Genomic DNA, 22,925 nt, shown 5'->3' with positions numbered 1-22,925 from the left:
CTGGAACCCAGGATATTCCAAGGGAATTCATAACACCTGAAACTGGTATAGTTTTTACTATACCAAAAATTTCAATACGGAAAAGTAGGTTTTAAAAATGATGCATGAAATAAATTGGGTTAATCATGTGGTTTTGCTGTTTTGATGTCTTACTATGAGGGGTTAAGGTGAAATTAGTCAGGGTTTGCAGTGATATCTTACAGAGTTCTACAGTGCCCTAAAAAGCCAGGTCTAAGACAGAGGACATTGAAACATAAGAAAAAATGTGTTATGTCAAGTATGTTGTCATGGTAATTAAAAAAAAAATCTAAGTTCTCCCATCCCTCAACACACACACACACACACACACACACACACACACACACACACACACAATTTGATGAATTGTATGTATAAAGTTACCAATAAAAATATACATACCAGTGGTGAGATTCATTGAGTTTTCTTGTAGATATTTACAAAGTATTATGAATGATAAATATGAGGTTTGCTTTTTAACTATATTAATTAGAATTTTTAACTCAGTATATTTTCAAAATGTAAAGGGAAAAATAAATAAACAAATAAACATACAAAATTGAATAAACACCTGTTGAACAACTAATTTATCTTAGACACTGGGTAAACATGTTTATCATGTTTTATATATTATCTCAGTTGATGTAAATACAAAAAAAGAAAATAATGGTATGTTGTGACAAATGTGCATTTTTATGAATCTAAAGATTTTTCCCATTTTTCAGTTTTCAAAAATAAAATGCAGGCAAACTCTGAATATTTGTAAGTGATCTTTATCTCCAGAAATGTGTCCTGCTGGCAGAGAGAAGCACAGGATATAATTCTTAGTCCCGGGACTTGCGGTTGCTTTTGAGTTCTCAACACTTTTCCTTTATACTGAATCTTATTTTTTATTGAATAAAAGGAAATTTTATCTTGAAAAACCTGAGGTTAAAGAAAAAAAAGATAACATACAGTATCAATTGGAAAGGTGGAGAATGAAAACATTCATTGCAAATCTTTACTATTAACTTGCACACATTTTTATAATCACATAACCCCCAAGACAGACTATAAAGACGGGATCAGATTGGGATGTAATGTGCTGAATTTTGGTCATAGAAATAAGGGGTAAAATATTTGTCTCCAAGGGACAGATCCATTACTGAACTTTTCAGAATGTTGAGGTTACATCTGAAAAGTAGCTGCAATTTTCTTCCATTTTATAAAGATAATTCACTGTTTGTAACTCACACATAAAAATGTGTGACTTTATAAAAATTTGTCTTCACAGTATTAGGATAATAATTCCAACCTAACATTGCTTAAAGTATATATACTTTTAAATCTATGGTAAGAAAAAACAGTGTGATTAATGATTTAGTAAGATTTTGTCATTGTGACCACCTCCTCACTTTTGTGGAAGGATACATTGTCAAATGAGAAATCTCTTTTCAAAATGTGAACCCTTAGAAAAAACAAAGCATTTTTTTCATATATTTGCCTCTAATATTACAGAAAACATGTTTTTTAAAAAAAATTTTCAATGTTAAAGTATAACCAAAAAATTATCAGTCTACCTCTACTAAGTCTAATTTTGCTAGACAGAAAATATACATTTGTGTGTATTTGAGATTTTTTCAGTAAATTCTGATAATATATGTAATGGCAGGACAGCTAAACATCGTAATATATCTTTAAAACTATTAACTCAACAAACTTCATTGTGGTGCAAATGTTAAAAATACTAGTTTTATATATACATATATATATCTATATATATATGTATATGTATGTGTGTGTGTGTGTGTGTGTGTGTGTGTGTGTGTGTGTGTATATATATTTTGTTTGTTTGTTTGTTTTTTTGAGATGGAGTCTCACTCTGTCACCCAGGCTGGAGTACAGTGGTGCAATCCCAGCTCACTGCACTCACTGCAGCCTCCACCTGCAGGGTTCAAAAAATTCTTCTGCCTCAGCCTCCCAAGTGGCTTAGATTACAGGTGTCTGCCACTACGCCCTGATAATTTTTGTAGTTTTAGTAGAGACAGAGTTTCTCTATGTTGGCTAGGTTGGTCTTGAACTTTTGATCTCAAGTGATCCACTTGCTACGGCCTCCAAAGTGCTGAAATTACAGGCATGAGCCACTGTGCTCAGCCTACTAGTAGCAATTTGAAGGTATATATTAGATAGTTATCTTTTAAGAGTTGAAATGGTAGATAGAAAATAAAATTGTGTCAAGAATATTCTTTAATTTCAATTCATTTATTAGAAACCTTAGTGTAACAGATACTTTTATAAGTTGATCTATTTAAGGAAAGTCTAGTAAATGGTCAGTTGTAAGAACTTAATAAGTAGAAGCATTAAATTAAAATTTTCATCACCTTGCTAGGGATTGAGAAGGAATATGGACATAATTTTCATCATTTTACAGATGTCAACAAGTTTATGTTTACAATAGGAAATTCTTTATAGTTCTATGACATTTGAATGCAAAACAGCACATCAAATATGGCGTTCTCTGGCAGAAATAAAGCAATATAGTATATCTCCATGAAGAAACACTTATAACCTAAAATCTCACTAAGAAATATTTAGAATCCACTAAATAGTACAATGTATCTTCTTTATGTAAAAATCCAGGCATTTTTGCATGAGCTGTCTTATGTAACATTCACAATACCCTTATGGATTAATTATTCGATTTTAAACATGAGGAGATGAGACTTATAGAAACTAATGAACTTTGTCAGAATCACTTAGCTAGTTAATAGTAGATATGAACTTTAAATGAAGCTCTTTTACCCCAACTCTGGTGCTATTTACAATACCTATGCTGACTCAACACATAAGTTTTGCTTTATTTGGACATCTCAATAAATCTTTCATATGCTCAGTAAATATTTACTAAGTACCTAATATGGCTTAAACTCTGTATTACATAGCGGAGATTTAACAGTTACCTTCACCGAACTTAAGCAAATTTTGGTCTTCTACATGTTATGTGTTGCTTTTCTCTGGCTGCTTTCAAGTTTGTTTATTATGGATTTTCAGCAATTTGATGATTAGGTGTGTGTGCTTTTTTTTTTTCTGTATTTATCATGCTTGAGTTTCAGTGAGCTTTTTAAGTCTAACAATGTATATTTTTACCAAATTAAATAAATTTCAAGCCAAATTTTTTTATATATTTTGTCCTTTTATGTTTTCCTCTGTTGGGACTTTAATTGTCCTTAAATTAGTACTTTTATATCATTGCACAAGTCCTTGAGTCTCTGCTGATTTTCCCCATTGACAGAGCAAGAACATCACCATTTTGGACAAGCACCTCTATCTTAAAGCTCCTCTTGATCAAAAACCACCCAAAGGACATCAGCCTAATGGCTAATGTCAGCATGACCATAAACCACAAATGACATCTCTGCCCAGAAACATTCCAACCCTAAGATAAAACCCTCCCCGAACAGAGACATGCCAGCTCCGAGATAACCTCCCCTCCAGCCAGAGAGATGTCAGCTCCAAGATAACCTCCCCTTTGATCAGAGACATTATTCCAACCCCTCAACAAACTTCTCCACACAGAAACATTCCAAGCCTGTAATAAGTTCTCTTGCCCTGAACCTTTAAATACTCTTAGTCTGTAAGAGAGAATGCTCCTGACTGAAATCGGCCAGAAATCTCTCTCTGGTTTATTTTCCACAATAAACCTGGTTTTGACTGTTGAGCCACTTTTCATGTTTCTTTTCTCTAACTCTTACACCCAATATATTATCTCTGTTATCCAGTGTAAGTTATTCCTATTGATCTATGTTTAATTTCATTCGTTGTATCTTTGATCATCTCTGATACGTTGTTAATCCTATTTGGTAAAATTTTTGTTTCAGATATTGTATTTTTTAGTTTTTAATTCTCATTTGTTCTTTTATAGTTTCTGTTCCTTTGCTGATGTTACCTATCTTTTCCTTCATCATCAATATATTTCCATAGGTCTTTGAAGATAATTACAACAACTGGTTTAAAATTGGTGCAGCTAATTCCAACATCTTGAACATCTTTAGTTTTGCCTCCATTGATTTTCTCTTGAGTGTGGCATTTTATGTTTCTTAAAAATCTGAGTATTTTGGATTTATTTCCTAGATATTGTGAATTACATATTGTACAGATTCTGGATAATATTGTATTCCTCTATTTGGAGTCTTACCTATGTATTTTGGTTAGATTTCAGTGAAATATTTAGGTATAACATAATCTTTCTACCTTATCTCTCATTTGAAGATAACCTCACAACCCTACCCTTCTTCTGTGTAATTGTACAATATTCTGCCTTCTGCCTTCTGGTTCATCACTGCAATAAGAAAGGTTTATCACTTCCATATTTTTATGGCTGCATAGTATTCCCTGGTGTATATGTGCCACATTTTTCCTGTCCAGTCTATCATCGATGGGCATTTGGGTTGGTTACAGGTATTTGCTATTGTAAACAGTGCTGCAGTGAACATTTGTGTGCATGTGTCCTTATATAAAACGATTTATAATCCTTTGGATATATACACAGTAATGGGATTCCTGGGTCAAATGGAATTTCTATTTCTAAGGCCTTGAGGAATCATCGCACTGTCTTCCACAATGGTTGAACTAATTTACACTCCCACCAACAGTGTACAAGTGTTCCTATTTCTCCACATCCTCTCCAGCATCTGTTGGCTCCAGATGTTTTAATGATCGCCATTTTAACTGGCGTGAGATGGTATCTCAATGTAGTTTTGATTTGCATTTCTCTAATGACACCGCATGTTCTCACTCATAGGTGGGTGTTGAACAGTGAGAACACATGGACACAGGGAGGGGAGCATCAAACACTGGGATCTGTCAGGGGGGAAATAGGGAGGGACAGCGGGGGGTGGGGAGTTGGGGAGAGATAGCATGGGAAGAAATGCCAGATATAGGTGGAGGAGGAAGGCAGCAAATCACACTGCCATGTATGTACCTTTGCAACAATCTTGCATCTTCTTCACATGTACCCCAAAACCTAAAATGCAATTCAAAAAAATTCAAGTAGAAGATGTTAGGCAGACATATGCTTTTACATTTCTTGGACTTGCTTGGTCATATTTCTTGGAATTTGTAGCTTTATATATAACTTAATCTGTCATAATATCTTTCAAAGTGGTAGAACCATTTTACATTCCTACCAACAATGTTTGTGAGTTTCTGTAGACCCAGTTTATCAGAGATACTCGGTACTATCAGTCTTCTTAAACTTAGTCATTCCAATGATAATGTAGTATTATCACATTGTGATTTTAATTTGCATTTCCCTAATGACTAATGGTGGTGAACATATTTTTATGTATTTATTTATTACCTGTATATCTTTCTGGTTTTGACTATTTTAAAATTGCATATCTTAGTATTTTATTAGAAAGATGCTTTATATGTTCTAGATCTGTGTTCTTTTTGGGTTGCATGTTTTGTAAATATTTTCTCCCAACTATTCATTGTTTCTAATTTTTATTTTTTAAGATAGGCTTTTTCTCTGTTGCCTAGGCTGGGAACAATGGCACTATCTCAGCTCATTGCAGCCTTTATCTCCCAGGGTCAAGTAATCCTCCTGTCTCAGACTCTTGAGTAGCTGGGACTACAGGCACACACCACCACACCTGGCTAATTTTGTTTATTTTCTGTAGACATGAGGTCTCACTATGTTGCCCAGGCTTAATTTTGTTATCAGTGCATTTTTCAGGATAACAATTTCTGATGTTGTGTTCTTTTTGTATTTGTGGGTTTTTAAATACAATTTATAAAATATTTGCCCAACAGAAAGCAAATAAGATTATCTTGTTTTCTTCTAAAAGTTTATAGTTTTGGCCTTTATATTTAGATCTAAGATATATTTTCAGTAAGATTTGTGTATGATCTGAGGTAAAGATTGAGATTCATTTTAAATTATATGTATGTGCCTATCCTATATTTCCATCAGAGTTTGTTGAAAAGCTTCTCTTTGCCCCCATTGAATTGCCTTGGTAATTGTGTCAAAAGTCAATTGGCTATATGTATGTGTTTCTATTTCTGGACTCCCTATTCTATTTCATTCACTTGTATGTCTACCTTTTTGCCAATGTTACAGTGTCATGATTATTGACCTCTATAATACATTTTGACATTAAGTGGTGCAAATCCTCCAAATTCACTTTTTTTTTCAAAGTTATTTTTGCTATTCTAAGTTCTTTGCATTTTCACATGTATTTAGAATGTACTTTTCAGTTTCTGCAAATATCTTCTGGGAATTTGATTGAGATTGATTTAATCAGTAGAGTTTGTGGGATAAGGTACATTTTAACCTTGAATAATGTAATCCATTTAGCACTTCTTTTTAAGCTTTGTTAGGGCAAATGTAGAGTAGTCTTTACTGTAGTTTAGTTCAGCCCTGCTTCTAAACCCTTTGTGTGCCTCTCCTGAATACCTTAGTTATCTGACAAGATTCTTTCACATTGAGTGGAACTCAAATGACTTCCATGCCTCTGTGATCTCTGAATTTATTCAGTTTAGAGTGCCCAGAAGTTTTTTTTTCTGCCTAGCCTGATGGAGTTTAGTCTTATATATTCACACTTTAGTATGTAGCCAAAGGTTCAAAGGTATCCCTGTGCAGATTATTGTTGCTTATTCACTGAGTAACTCCATTCTCTGCAGTGCTCTGCTGTTCATAGACCAACTGGTTTAGGAAATTCTCAAAGTAATTTCAGTTTTCCCAATCCGGTGAGACAACTGTAATTTCCTGGGATTTATCTTCCCAATGCCATAATTCAGAAAGCACTTTCAGAGAAAAGATGGAGATCACCATAGCTGTAACCTCTTTGTTTTCTCGACTCAGGTATCACAGTCTCATGCTGCCTGTTTTTTTTAACTCTGAAAGCAACTGTTTGATTTGTGTTGTCCAATTTTCAATTTGTTTATAGCATGAGGGACTGTCTGCTACCAGTTTCTCAAATACGACTATAATTTGAACGTGAAAATCTTTTTAAACAGAATTTTTTTTCTCTGCTTTTTACCCTTACAATAATACAGACAAACATTGGTTTCTATGGTGGCTTTGTACAAGACTCATATGTGGAGCATTTTTCTCACTTGCTCTGTTTATAAAACATTTTTTGCATAGGAACAGAAATTATAGTTAATCATATTCTTTATTTCATGTCACACCATCATCATTCTGTTAGAGTGATTAGCATGAGCAACTTTAACAAAACATCTCATTAGCTTAACAACCTAAATGATTAATTTTCACCCATGTCACAGACCACTGTAAGCCACGTAGGCTCTACTTGGTAACTTTTCTCTGACTGATGACTCGGGTATCCAGGATCTTTTCATCTTGTGATGCAGCTGAATTCACAAGAAAAGAAGTAAGCAATGACAGGGTGATCACACATAATATGTACTCATCAGGTCCAAAAGTATTCTGTTTCACTTTTACCACTCTGTGTTGTCCAGAACTCACTCACATGACTCCAGCATACTTGCACAGAGTGCATAGTCTTCATTTGTGTCTAATAAAAGAAAACGGTTTTGGTGAATGAGTCAGTCTTTACCACAAATTTAAATTCATGCAAGATTTCTCTATGTTTTATTTTATATTACTCCTTTATATCTAGTTCCCGGGCCCATTTCAAACCATCATCATAATCACCTACTGTTATATTTATCTTGATATGAATTTTGTTTAAAAATTAAAAGTTGTTTATATGTATTTATATTTTAGAATAAGTAAATAGTTCATGCTGTGCCTAAGATTTTATTTTGCTTAACAATTTATATTTTTACTTCTATTTCTGTTGTTATATGTATCTTAACAGAATACTAGAGACTCAACAATTTTCATGACGTAGGATCTTAAGTCTGAGATTCTGATTCAGTATCATAGGGTAAGGTAGGAACACCCAATAGAAAAGAGAAAAAGAAAAAAAGGAAGGTATTCAAACACTAAAACAAAATTAAAACAAAAAACATTAAAAGAATCCCCTCTCCCCCCCTCAAAAAAGGCTTCTAATAGTAACTATGATGCATAGCTTTGGCTGAGAACCACTGATCTGCTTATCACACATGAATTATGGGAAACTACATAAAAAACTGTTACTGTTGTTTTTTAACCTCAAGGGCCCCAACTTCTGCTATTTTTTCCCTTTGTATTTTTCTCTTTTCTAAATGTCTCTATGGACGTATATCTGATTATGGTCAGAGATCAATATTCTATGTTGGAAACTGTCAAGGAACAGAATGTCCTAAAATTTCTCCATTACGTATGATGTCTGTAAGCATGAAGGCTTTAATGTGTTTAGGAAATTGCTTTCATGCCTGGTGTTTAAAATTTGGAATCATAAAATGTACCAAACTTCATAAATACATTTAGGAAATCTATCAACATACTGTACTGACATATTTTTTTCCTTTTTTTAACATTTAAAACAAATATTTATTTGAGACAGAATTTTGCTCTGTCACCCAGGCTGGAATGCAGTGACATGATCTTGGCTCACTGTCACCTTCACCTCCTGGGTTCGAGGAATTCTTGTGTCTCAGCCTCCCAAGTAGCTGGGATTACAGGTCTGTGCTACCACACCTGGCTAATTTTTTTTATATTCAGTAGAGACTGGATTTTTCCATTTTGGACTGGCTGGCCTCAAACTCCTGATCTCAAGTTATCCACTTGCTTTGGCCTCCCAAAATACTGGAATTACAGGTGTGATCCCTTTGCCCCACCATATTTTTTTTCTGTAGTGTAGTGATGCATTGCCTGATATTTTAATGATAATTCATCCTTGAATGTTTATATTAAATTTTTTTAGCATAATGTATTATTGTCATGTATTTTACATAGTAAGTACACTATAAAATTTATACTATTTTACTAAATAAAATTTATACTATTTTAATAAAATAAAGGTAAGATTCCTTTATTTTATTCCAATTTCTTCAGACTACCTTTATATTGTTGGACAGAATTTATTGTATAGAGTACCTCAAATCATTTTTTTTTCAGAATGATGTGGGGTATAAATAATCATATATTTTTAGCACTGAAATAAAAGCAGATAGGAAATATTGATTATTGTGGTTGTCTCATTCAGGTGATAGCTAATAATTGCATCCATATGATATATTACATTCGCTATATTAAACAGCGATTCTCTACCTTTCCTTGGGGCATGCTTCCCTATCTGCTGATGTGACTGATGAATACATATTAAGCATGTGAAAGGCAAGTAGGCATCAAACAAAGTTGAAAAGCTTTGACATAAAGAGAATAGCTCTTCAGAATATAATTGAGTGTCAGGAAGGATTCTTTACTTAGTCCAAAGGAGGTGGGAGTTGACTGGCTAAGCTCTTCGGTTCTCTAATCATATATGCAATGCAGTTTACTTCAGATTTAGCTTCTAAAACTATCTATTCAAATATCAAATAATGAGGAAAACACAAAAAGAGACATCCTAGGTACCCAGATATATTTTATACTTACATATATACATATATATATATATATGTGTGTGTCTGTATGTGTGTGTGTGTATATATATATATATATATACACACATTTCTGCCAGGAAGGCTCTAGGCAATATTTCTTCAGTTTATGAAAGAGAATAGAATAAGCCTTGGGAACATAAGTTATAACACCAGAATCAGATAGTAGCAATACTATCAAGTAAAAAGGTTGAGGAATAATCTTAATTGAGAGTATCTCCTACCCTTCTACTGCTGGGGCCTCCAACTCTCCATCTAATATCTTGAGCATAAAAGCACTGGGTGCATAAGGTCAAATAATTTTGGTTATTTTATAATTGTTATATTTTTAAATGGCTATTAATCAGGAAAATACTTCCCTAGCCTGTCTGTCAATCTTAATACAGATTCAATGTTTGGCCTGCGATGAAGAAAATGATTGCCTCAATTGACTCAGTAGTATCAGTTTTTTATGTCAATATCCATGGACTTGGTGTATGTATGTATGTATGTATATGTGTGTGTGTGGATGTGTGTGTCGGGGCAGGCAATGTCTAATTAAATTATTCTATACTTTTGTTATGGGTTGCATTGTATCCCTCAAAATATGATTTTATATTTCCTAGTGCCCTCAGTGACATTGTTTAGAGACTGGTTCTTTATAGAGGTAATCAAATTAAAATGAGATTATTAGTGTGGTCCCTAATCCAATATAACTACCGTCCTTATATAAAGGAGCAACTTAGATTCAGATACACATAGAAGAAAAATGGAGTGAATAGACAGACATAGGAAGCAGATGACCGTCTGTAAACCCAGAAAAGAGACCTGGAATAGAGTCTTCACTCATAGCCTTCAGAAGGAATCAATCCTGCTGACATGGTGATTTTAGACTTTTAGTTTTTAAAATTATGACTCAATAAACTTCTAATTTTTCATCTATACAATTTGTGGCATTTTGTTATGGTAATCTGAGCAAATTAATACAGCCTCATGTTAACACAAAATGGGGTTATTAAACAGTACAGTACAGTATTGAAAGTCCAAAGTGAGTCCACCCATTCCTTCCTATCCTTTTTTAATACCAGAAAAATGTACATTCATGGCCCTTGATTTGCCCAAAGTGATGCCTTTGGGTATGGGTAGCAGGTATGATTCATAAAGTTTTATTGTGCGTGTACTCTCAGTCACTAAGGTAGCTTGGCTATATTCTTCTTATTTGACTAAACACTTCTCAATCAAGTAGTCTGTGCAGGAGGGCAGTTCCAAGCTGGGTAGGGTAGGTTGACTTGCTTTTGGCAGTTAGGAGTAGCAAAGGCAGAAGTTTCAGGAAATTTCATTATGAGAATTAAACCAATAGAAAGGCCAAGTTTGGATGGTAAATCCAGGAAGCAGGTTACTGAGTATTGGCAACCCCCAAAGTCATCCACATCTCCATGTTTGTGACAACAGGGGTGGGATTTGAGTGGCAGTGGTAAGTGGTTCTAGAGGAGTGACACTTGGTTATGAAATACATCTTTTATATCAGGCTAACATGTTAAAAACTTAAGAAAGATTATATTTTTAACCCCTAATAAAACCTTTAAAAAGTACAGTTAATAATAAATCTGTCTTAGAGAATATCGAAATGAGAATTGAGAGGCCTGATATTTATAGTTTATATGATCTGATTACTGCCAATTTAAGAGGCACCTGGATGCCAGCCTAAAAAATAAGGAAAGGCATCTCATCTGTATTATAACCATCACCAGAAGAATGACTTTGAGAAACACTATTAAGTATTATTCAGACTTAAAACACTAGATGTATCTTAAGACACTAGGCAATATCAACAAGAAAAAAAAATGTCCTAACCCTTCAAGCCTGAGATACCATAAATGACAAAGCACTTCTGAAGCAGACCCATTTGAAGGTGATCACCAGGACCCACTGAATGAGATTCAGAGAGGTTGCAGTCTAGAGACTGATGAACAGCCATCCAGGATCCTCTGATATTTTTCTCTGGAAGTGAACAGCTAATGTTATGAAGAATCTCATGGCTCATATACTGGTTAAATTTTGATCCAAAGATAGAGCATTCATCAACTAGTTTGAAATGTCAGAATATAAAAGTGAAGAAGAAAATAGGATAATAGCTATCAATGATCTAAATTTTCTTCCATTCCTGTGGTTTCTCACACAATATCACACACCAGTGTGAGCTGTAAAAGAATTGTCATAATCACAAAGCTAAAGGACCAAAGGATTACTTGAGGCTGATGGTTGACATATGAATCTGGAATGGGATCAACATTGGGAATAAGGGTAAGCAGAATCAGTACAGAGAAACTGAGTCAGGTCTAGGGAATTGATGTAATCAATCAGGAACATCCACCCTCTACTTTTATATAATTTATTGACTGTCTAGATATTATGTGTTTTCTGAAAGAATTAGAAAAAAGACACAAATTTAGAGAGGATGAGGTTTCAGATTGTTTGCAACTTCTTAAGTATTCCCAACCACTGTGGTTGTATGAGAAAGTAGCAGGAAAGTTTTGCTAAAGAGCGTTAGGTAGGCTCTGGTGGGAAAGGATACGTAATAAATACTCTCACCCATGTATCCACCACCAGCATTAAGAACTTAGTAGTATTGCAAAAGACATCAAACTACAGCACAGGATTGTGTCCATTGAAGCTGTCCGGTTGTCATTCTGTATGTGATAGACAGAGGTCTCATGGAAACATGTAAGAAAAATTTTGTATGGTGCTCTTCAGAATCAGGATATGAATTAAGGATGCTTTCAGAGATTTTGTATAGTGATGCTTAAGAGCTCAGGATGGGAGCATGTGCCTGGCTTTGAATCTTGGCTGTGGAAGCAATAACATAAATTTCAAGGAAAATATCATAATATTTCATGAAATGAATATAACACAATCTTTAATCTATTCCATGATTGATGGATGCTTGAGTTGTTTCCATCTTCTGGCTATTAAAAAGAGTACTAATAGAAACATTTATATAGATGATATTAGTGAACATATAAACACTTTTATGTTTAGAAGAATTTTATGGTACAGAATATGGCATCTTGATGGACATGGCTCTTGCACAAGATTAAAGAATGTTTTCATGAAACTATGGCATTAGGTTGCCAAAACCGATCTCTGTCACTTTTCTAAACTTCTCTATTCTCAATCCACGGTCATGGCCTTGCCTGTCATCCTATCTCTCTTTTCAAATATGCTTATCCAAATTATATAGCCAAGTTCTACCCCTCCCTCCCTCCCTCCCTTCCTTCTCTCCCTTCCCTTTCTCCCTTCCTTTCCTCCCTCCCTCCCTCTCTCCCTTCATCCCTTTCCTCCCTCCCTCCCTTCCTTTTCTATTATATCTCTTTCTTCCTCTCTTTCTCTCTCTCACTCTTTTTCTTTGCTTCATTTTTCTGACCCTTCCTCCTTCTCTTCCTCCCTCATTTCCTCTCTTTTTATTCTGCAATAAAAAAATTTTATTTTATTTATGCAAATCCCTGATGTGGCCCTTAGGGGAAGTTACTAATGCCAATTGTTCGCATTTTCCTGTGTCCATCTCATATGTGTTTTATCCCACCTTAGGGGTGCAATGTAATTTAACAAGAAATCACCTTTTATCATGACTAGGTGTTTTTGGTTTTGTTTTAACTGGGCAGTAGCTAGAATCTTGGTTCCTCAAGTCAAGGACCTTTTTAATATTCCTGTAATTCATTTTAATATTCCTGTACCGGATAGGCAGAGTACATGAAATATAGTGGCTAATAAATAACTCCTTCTATTGTTAAGCATTGAGGTCCTCTTTGTCTCCATTATAATTAAACAGATATTTGGGTTGTTTTCCTATTTTTGTGCTGTATTTAGATTCTACTATTCTCTTATTATTTTTAAAAATTATTCTGTTCACTAGATATTAGTGTATGTGCATGGATGGGGAGGTGTTCATATTGAAGTGTATACTTTAGAGATTCTTGCACGAGATAATATGATTCTTTCAGCCTTATAGTGTATTTCCTAAGCTAATCTTTATCACATATCTTTACTCATTCATATTTTAGTTTTATTACCATTTGATTTATTACTATTGTCTAAGCCCTTTATTATATATGTTACCAAGGTTTCTGTATCTATAAAGGTATCAACATTCATTTTCAATAAAAGTCACCCGTATCTATTTATTTTAGTTAGGACCTCTGGTGAATGTAAGTTTTCAAGAAATCAATCTGAAATTTGCAGAGATAAACTTTTAATGTTCTCTCACCTTTCCAGAACCCTGTGGGAATATAAAAATAGTAAAAACCTCAAATTAATTAAAACTGTGTAAATAACTACTCAAGTGTTAACTGCTGGATACAAATTAAGAAGAGTAAATGAATAATTTAAATATTCAGGTTTTAGATTGGCAAAACACAATGGTTATGGAATCAAGTATACATGCAGAAAGCTAAGATATTTATTTTGTTATTACTCGCAGAATAAATCAGCATTTTTGTGGATAATTACCAGTTTAGGGTCAAGTAATATCCTAAACTTAGCCTCTTTGTAAAGAACATTAAATGAACTGAGGAACTTTTAGCATTTGCTTTTGAAAGTGTGACAATTTGCTAGAATTTTTGTTCCTAAAGGACACCTGTATGAGCTTGGTGTCTTTTTATATTAATTTAAAGATTGGTATGGTTTTACTGTCTGTGCTTGAAGGTTATTTTTATTGCTCAGGTATTATTTTGACATCTACAAATGCCCAAGATTTTGAGGAAAGCAATTTTGCACAATCTGTTGGGGGGAAAAAAATAGATCCACTAACATATGAAGCAAATTCTTAACTTCATTTTTTCAAGTCACTTCACAGATTTGTGCTTTGAGTTTTTATTTGCCTCTTTAAAATACTGATATTGTTTATCTGCCATCTTCACAAGGGCATTCTAAGACTCAGGCAAGATGGGCATTTACACTTTGAAAAATGTACGTTTTAAAATAAAGAACTTTAATGCTAAAGGGTACTCTAACAGTCTTTCAAGAGTTGATATAATTAAACCAAGTGCTGAATTTTCAAATTCATGGCACCACCCAGATAAAGAATAAGTGTGATGGAGAGTATACAGTGCTGACTTTGTATAGGACAACTGGAAGGAGAAGTAGCAATTTTTTCTATGGTACTAGAGGTTTCCATTTTAATTCAACATATTAAAATTAATCAGTACCTGTATATTGTTTTAGTTGAATTTTTCTTGGTGCTTCTTTAGATTGGGGAAATTTCCATCTTGTCTCCAATGAACTGTTTGTTTATTTGTAATATGAAAAATTCCTTTTCATCAATTTTATGAATAGTCTAGGAAACAAAGGTGATTTTTCTGGGTAGAATATAATATACTTGGTAATTAACCACAAAAATATTGGTAATTATCCACAAAAATATTGATTTATTCTGAGAGTAATAACAAAATAAATATTTGTTTTTAAAAATGCATTTTGGCTAAATCATATGCATTTTAATATTTAAGATTCATGGTTCAAAGAGTGATAAAGCTAGTTCAGGCAACATTGAGGAATACATGAGTCATTTAAATATATATCTACATGTCCTATGTGGAAAGATAGAGAGAGAAGGATGCAGCTTACACATGTACATGTACAGAGACTTCCACTTGTTAAGGTAGTGTCCAAAAAGTGTCTGAAAAAAAAGTAAAGTTGCTTTGTTGAAATGTATTGTTAAAACTATGCTGATGATTCATGACTAATCATATAAAGCCTAGTGACTTTATCTTGTCATCTTGCAGAGCCACGGGGATATTGAACTTGCATAGACTTTTTGTCATTTGACTGAATCTTTGCCTGCTAGTCTTCTATCATTTTTTGGCATGAATAGCTAAATGTGCCCCTCTTTTACCATGAGTTATGCCTTTGAGGGCACATTACTGGGCTTTCAGGTGTACGTAAAAGACGTCTAATGCAAAGACTGTTCTCAGAATGCTAAAGAGAATCTGCTACTTCTGATAAAAATAATCTATATCCTTGTGATTTTTGCACATCGATTTTATATCCTGAGACTTTGCTGAAGTTGCTTATCAGTTTCAGGAGTTTTTGGGCTGAGGCAATGGGATCTTCTAGGTATACTATCGTGTCGTCTGCAAATAGAGACAATTTGGCTTCCACCTTTCCTATTTGAATACCCTTTATTACTTTTTCTTGCCTGATTGCTCTGGCTAGAACTTCCAGGACTATGTTGAATAGGAGTGGTGAGAGAGGGCATCCTTGTCTAGTGCCAGATTTCAAAGGGAATGCTTCCAGTTTTTGCCCATTCAGTATGATATTGGCTGTTGGTTTGTCGTAAATAGCTTTTATTACTTTGAGATACGTTCCATCGATACCGAGTTTATTGAGGGTTTTTAGCATAAAGGGCTGTTGAATTTTGTCACAAGCATTCGTCTACACCAATAACAGACTTAAAGAAAGCCAAATCAAGAGCGAACTGCCATTCGCAATTGCTACAAAAAGAATAAAATACCTTGGAATACAACTCACAAGGAACGTAAGGGACCTCTTCAAAGAGAACTACAAACCACTGCTCAACGAAATCAGAGAGGACACAAACAGATGGAGAAACATTCCATGTTCATGGTTAGGAAGAATTAATATCATGAAAATGGCTATACTGCTCAAAGTAATTTACAGAATCAATGCTATCCCCATCAAGCTACCATTGACTTTCTTCACAGAACTGGAAAACACCACCATGAACTTCATATGGAACCAAAAGAGAGCCCGCATAGCCAAGTCAATTCTAAGCAAAAAGAACACAGCAGGGGGCATCACACTACCGGATTTCAAACTATACTACAAGGCTACAGTAATCAAAACAGCATGGTACTGGTACCAAAACAGAGATATAGACCAATGGAACAAAACAGAGGCACCAGAGGCAACACAACATACATACAACTATACAATCTTTGATAAACCTGACAAAAACAAGCAATGGGGCAAGGATTCCATGTTTAACAAATGGTGTTGGGAAAACTGGCTAGCCATGTGCAGAAAGCAGAAACTGGACCCCTTCCTGACACCTTACACTAAAATTAACTCCAGATGGATTAAAGACTTAAACATAAGACCTGGCACCATAAAAACCCTAGAAGGAAATCTAGGCAAAACTATCCAGGACATAGGAGTAGGCAAGGACTTCATGAACAAAACACCAAAAGCATTGGCAACAAAAGCAAAAATAGACAAATAGGACCTAATGAAACTCCACAGCTTCTGCACGGCAAAAGAAACAGTCACTAGAGTGGATCAGCAACCAACAGAATGGGAAAAAATTTTTGCAGTCTACCCATCTGACAAAGGGCTGATATCCAGAATTTACAAAGAACTCAAACAGATTTACAGGAAAAAAACAAACAAGCCCATTCAAAAGTGGGCAAAGGATATGAACAGATACTTTATGAAAGAAGATATATATGAGGCCAACAATCATATGAAAAAATGCTCATCATCACTGGTCATCAGAGAGATGCAAATCAAAACCACATTGAGATACCATCTCACGCCAGTTAGAATGGCGATCATTAAAAAATCTGGAGACAACAGATGCTGGAGACGATGTGGAGAAAAAGGAACACTTTTACACTGTTAGTGGGAGTGTAAATTAGTTCAACCATTGTGGAAGACAGTGTGGCGATTCCTCAAGGCCTTAGAAATAGAAATTCCATTTGACCCAGCTATCCCATTGCTGGGTATATATCCAAAAGACTATAAATCATTCTACTATAAGGACACATGTACACGAATGTTCATTGCAGCACTGTTTACAATAGCAAAGACGTGGAATCAACACAAATACCCATTGATAATAGACTGGATTGGAAAAATGTGGCACATATACACCATGGAATATTATGCAGCAATCAGAAATGATGAGTTCGTGTCGTTTGTAGGGACATGGATGAATCTGGAGAACATCATCCTCAGCAAACTGACACAAGAACAGAAAATGAAACACCGCATATTCTCACTCATAGGTGGGTGATGAAAAATGAGAACACATGGACACAGAAAGGGGAGTACTAAACACTGGGGTCTATTGGGGGGAAAAGGGGAGGGCCAGTGGGAGGGGGAGGTGGGGAGGGATAGCCTGGGGAGAAATGCCAAATGTGGGTGAAGGGGAGAAGAAAAGCAAAGCACACTGCCATGTGTGTACCTACGCAACTGTCTTGCATGCTCTGCTCATGTACCCCAAAACCTAAAATCCAATAAAAATTAAAAAAAAATAATAATAATCTATATCCTGGCCAGGCGCAGTGGCTCAAGGCTGTAATACCAGCACTTTGGGAGGCCGAGGTGGGCGGATCACAAGTTCAAGAGATCGAGACCATCCTGGTCAACATAGTGAAACCCCGTCTCTACTAAAAATACAAAAAATTAACAGGGCATGGTGGTGTGTGCCTGTGATCCCAGCTACTCAGAAGGCTGAGGCAGGAGAATTGCCTAAACCCAGGAGGTGAAGGGTGCGGTGAGCCGAGATCTCGCCATTGCACTCCAGCCTGGGTAACAAGAGTGAAACTCCGTCTCAAAATAATAATAATAATCATCATCATCATCATCATCTATATCCTGTCTCCTTTCTTTCCCTTGAAATTAAGGGAGTAACATGGTATAGTAGAAGAAGCATATATATATATATATATATATGTGTGTGTGTGTGTGTGTGTGTGTGTGTGTGTGTGTGTATAAATTTGAATATCAATATTTATCTGTATAGATGGAAATTATAATACCTGTCTGAGATCACAAGCAATTAGATTGATCCAGAATTCCTATTTGCAACATATGTTATCTTCTGACAGAAAATTATATTGTCTTGATTAAGTTAGTGCAGTGACTTACCACTTACATCTTAGCTAGAGAGGCAAATTCATTATCTTCCAGCTCAAAGTATATACTGACTATCTCCTTCTGAATATCTGAGATTTTACTGTCAGAACAATGCATACTCATACAATTTGTAACCTTCAGATCTCTTCCATATTTTGTTTTCCCTATAATTATATAAATCCCTATGGAATTTAGTTGAGTCATTAACAGTTTAGTAAAAATTTACTCAATAATCATTTAATGCATGACTGATTTTGCTACCTGATAAGCAGCACCTCCCCCAATCACTTGAAAAAAACCCTTCTATATCCAACCTTACACTTGGAAACCTAGACTTACTAATCCTCTTCTCTACTTTGAATACACAAGTACCATTGATATTGCCAAAAGGAAACTACAGAACTGGGAGGCTGGGGTGGCCAGGTTTAGGATTTTCAAGGAAGGTATCTTGGTCTGCCTCACTTTGCCATCATCACAAAGCTGTACCACAGATAACTCAAGAGCATCATCTCCTACCCAAGATCAGGAGACTATAGCATTTATATTATAGTTTTCAGTATTATATTTCCTTTTATAACAAATGTATTTCAGAACACTCAAGAAACTGGATTTAATGCATGACAATCCTTTTGACTCTGACATTCAAATATAAAAATGGAATCTCTTGGTAAGAAAGATAATACTGGCTGGGTGCAATGGTTCATGCCTCTAATCCCAACACTTTGGGAGGTTGAGGCTGGCAGATCACAAGGTCAGGAGACCAAGACCATCCTGGCCAACATGGTGAAACCCCATCTCTACTAAAAATACAAAAATTAGCTCTATGTGGTGGCGTCTGCCTGTAATCCCAGCTACTCGGGAGGCCAAGGCATGAGAATTACTTGAACCCAAGAGGTGGCGGTTGCAGTGAGCTGAGATTGCATCACTGAACTCCAGCCTGGTGAAAGAGTGGGACTCCATCAAAAAAAAAAAAAGAAGGAAAAGTAAGAAGAAAGGAAGGAAGAAAGGAAGTAGGAAGGGAGGGGAGGGAGAAGAGAGAAAGGAAGAAAGGAAGGAAGGAAGAAAAGAGAAAGAAAGAAAGAAAGAAAGAAAGAAAGAAAGAAAGAAAGAAAGAAAGAAAGAAAGGAAAAAAATACTGTGATTAACAGTGTGGCATGTAGAACCTTATCCATGATATGATAGTTCTAGTTTCAATTTGTAGTAAATTTACATCTTGGAAGATGTTCATTTACAAATTTGAAACTTATTCTATTTTTTTAATTCAATTTTTATTCTGCTTTTAAATGTCACCATCTTAAACTGCATTTTTTGAGCTATGCAATTCCTAATTATCTAAGATTATTTTAGTTTTTAAAAATCCTAGCTATAATATACTTCTCTAATTTTAACATCATGTTTTCTGAAAATTATTTTCATCTTTTACAAAATAATATTTGGAGAAAGAGATGACATAAGTGATATTCATAAAACCTTAAACTGAGACTTAACAGCATAATACAGATCTTGGTGAAAAAGAAACTAACTTTTTGCAAGTCAAAGCAAATGTTTGCAATGCAAAGAAAATCCTCTGTACTAATTTCCTGGGAGATGGTCACAAACGGGGAAAATCTTGAGTCCTCTCAGAAAAACATCTGACTTCTACTTTGTTCTGGGAGAGTTGAAACCCAGAGAGCATCACTGAAATTGAATTATTCCATGTTAACCATTTTTAAACTTTGAATATACCATTCCCAAACTTTCAACTCTACATTGGATTAGTTAAATCATAATGATATCAGCCCTTTGTCAGATGGGTAAACTGCAAAATTTTTTCTCTCACTCATAGGCGGGTGATGAAAAATGAGAACACATGGACACAGAGAGGGGAGTACTAAACACTGGGGTCTATAGGGGGAAAAGGGGAGGGCCAGTGGGAGGGGGAGGTGGCGAGGGATTGCCAGGGGAGAAATACCAAATGTGGGTGAAGGGGAGAAAGCAAACAAAACACACTGCCCTGTGTGTACCTATGCAACTGTATTGCATGCTCTGCACATGTACCCCAAAACCTAAAATGCAATAAAAAAAAAGAAAAAAAAATCATAATGAAGATTTAAAACTGAAAATGAAAAGCTGAAAACCCTACTAAACTCATTAGAAATTGTGTTCCTCTGTCTAATATTCAAAGAAAGAGACATTGCATAATGATGTTTAATTCCATATTTTGGGCTTTTAGATATATGATCCTTGACCATACTAATATATTACATATTTGGCAAAACAAAACTAGACACACAAATGATAAAAATGATGTTATAAACTAACTTTGAAATGACATGTGTATCTGTTAACTTACGGGCAACGGTGAGGCATTCATGAAAACCCTGGACACAGAGAAAGTAAAGTAAAGGAGCAGAGCTGTGCAAAATCATTTTGAAGAGATGGAATGGCTGCAAAGTAATTAGTATTGGTTGTAAAATGATTGATTAATATGAATCAGTAAGAATGGTTGAAAGAATGAGGGTCATAAATAAACAAAAGGATGAGGATCAAAAGTGGACATTAGAAAAAAAAGACATTAAAGCCAGGGTCCCACCAGGAGCTTCCTAGCATAAAGGATACCTTTAAATAGAAAAAAGAAAAATCCAGATACTGGAAGACAAATCTTTTATTATGAATGTTATTGCTAACAATACCGATGCCATTAAACATCAGATTCCTATTGTTACTTTTCCTGCTTCATTCTGTAGTCATGAAGCAAATTCTGACTATGGTTCTGTTTAGCGTTAGAGTTTTTCTACAAAGAGAGAAGTCACTGGTTATGTCAAATGTTACAGGTTTTATTTAAAAATTGCTAATACCAGTTCCAAGCAATGGTTAGATCAACTTTCTGAACCTATAAAAATGTTAAAGCTATATTCTTGATGATAGCCAAGGTAATCTCTTGTTGAGCCTGGTGAAGCTGGGGCACTGCAGGTTTTGAATAAATGTTCTTTAAATTCCTGTAATATGCAATAATATTTCCTCATAAAACAAGTATAATTTTATACCTAAACTCCATTACAAAATGAATATTATCTTTCAAAAATCAAGCAGCATCCAAGTTTGAGTTTACATCTTACTGACAAAGATTTTAATCTCAGTCTTTATTAGGATTCACCCTCATGCCCTTGGTTGTGCAAATAATCTAAGTGGAACATTTGGTGAAGCTCTCAGATCCCTACTATTACACCTGTTGTCCAAGCCTGAGTAGTCTCCAAAGGTGAATAATGCCATTGTTTCTGTGATTCACTTAGCCATGAGGTGTGTGCTAAGGCTGAGAGTCCCGAGTGCCTGGATTCAGTCTCCCTAGAAGTGTCATGCACTGATTTCAGACTCTGAATTACTGTGGTCTCTCTTTAGTGTTCTCAGGGTATAGGAATGTAAAAGGATTCATAATTATTTATGTTTATACTATCCTTTTTCTTGGCACTACCCACTTTTCCAAGAAAAAAAAATAGTCATAAGTTTCTGAGGTCAATTCCTGGCTTTAGCCATGGAGCAAAAATCAAGCACATGAAAAAGAATACAAAGTTTGATTACGTCTGGGAAATTAAGAGATAAATAAAAATTCATTCAGAGTGAATCAAACTAATGTTAATATCACAAAGCATAACCCTCTCCTTATTATTTTCTATATTATTAACACTTATTAAAATGACCTAACAAGCATTGTTTTCAACAACCATTACAAGTAGTTTTATATATATTTTTTTAATAATTAAAAAAATTACTAAAGGCCTTAACTGACCTGTAAAGGTCAATACAAGTATGAAGTACATATGAGGTTTAAAATTAGTTATTTTTGCTTCAAATTCAATGTCACGTTCAACTAGCTTTCATATAGAAATATCAACTTTTATTTTCTCTAAAACTAATTTAAAAATTTGGAAAGAAATAGCATATAATCTTCTTTCCTAGTTCAGAATTAATCTATGACTCTTCTTACTTCCAGTAGTTGTGACATCAATGTGGGGGCTTAAATAATTGTTCTCAATTTTCAAGTGTTTCTTCTTCTAAGTGATCTTGAAGTAAAGGTTGAGCCACCCTAACCCCCAAATTTGAAATCCTGTGTTGTCCAAAATCCAAAACTCTTTTGAGCAATGTATTGACATCATAATTGAAAAATTCTACAACTGATCTCATGTGAAGTGTCACAGTCAAAACTGTGCACAACACAGTTTTTTCAGCATCACCCAAGGGAAGCAAGACCCTTAAGCTCCCTTCATTTATGATGTATCTTTTCCATGCAAGCCCAAATTTCCACACACAAGCAGACCTACAAAAGATAATAAAATGGCATCTGTGCAGACCAAACATGCCAATGTTAGGTTTCTTCATGATGCCTCACATGAGGCCAAAACTATGTGTATTACTCTATGTGGTTTTATGTTGTTTATTCTCTGCTTTGTGTTGTAATGATGTTGAAAAGGCCAAAAAGACCTGCAGATACTCCTATGGATAACAATAATAAGAAAAAGAGAATGTATTTACATTTATCTATAGCATGGAAAGTTACACTGTTGAAGAAACTGGATGGCAATGTA

The 22,925-nt window shown here is 34.9% G+C and overlaps 1 long non-coding RNA gene across 1 annotated transcript; it reads right to left on the bottom strand.

Annotated features, from left to right (window-relative positions):
* Window positions 1-7,176: 7,176 nt before the first annotated feature.
* Window positions 7,177-22,450, bottom strand: LOC144578823 (uncharacterized). Its single transcript, XR_013525257.1, has 3 exons — window positions 22,328-22,450; window positions 15,112-15,163; window positions 7,177-7,538 (listed from the first exon to the last, which is right to left on the bottom strand). It is a non-coding gene; the product is annotated as an uncharacterized LOC144578823 (long non-coding RNA).
* Window positions 22,451-22,925: the final 475 nt, after the last annotated feature.

The sequence above is a fragment of the Callithrix jacchus genome, chromosome 1 (assembly GCF_049354715.1).
Source record: "Callithrix jacchus isolate 240 chromosome 1, calJac240_pri, whole genome shotgun sequence".
Lineage (NCBI taxonomy): Eukaryota > Metazoa > Chordata > Mammalia > Primates > Cebidae > Callithrix > Callithrix jacchus.
The sequence above is the reverse complement of the archived record's forward strand: the minus strand, read 5'-3'. Positions and strand labels throughout refer to the sequence as shown.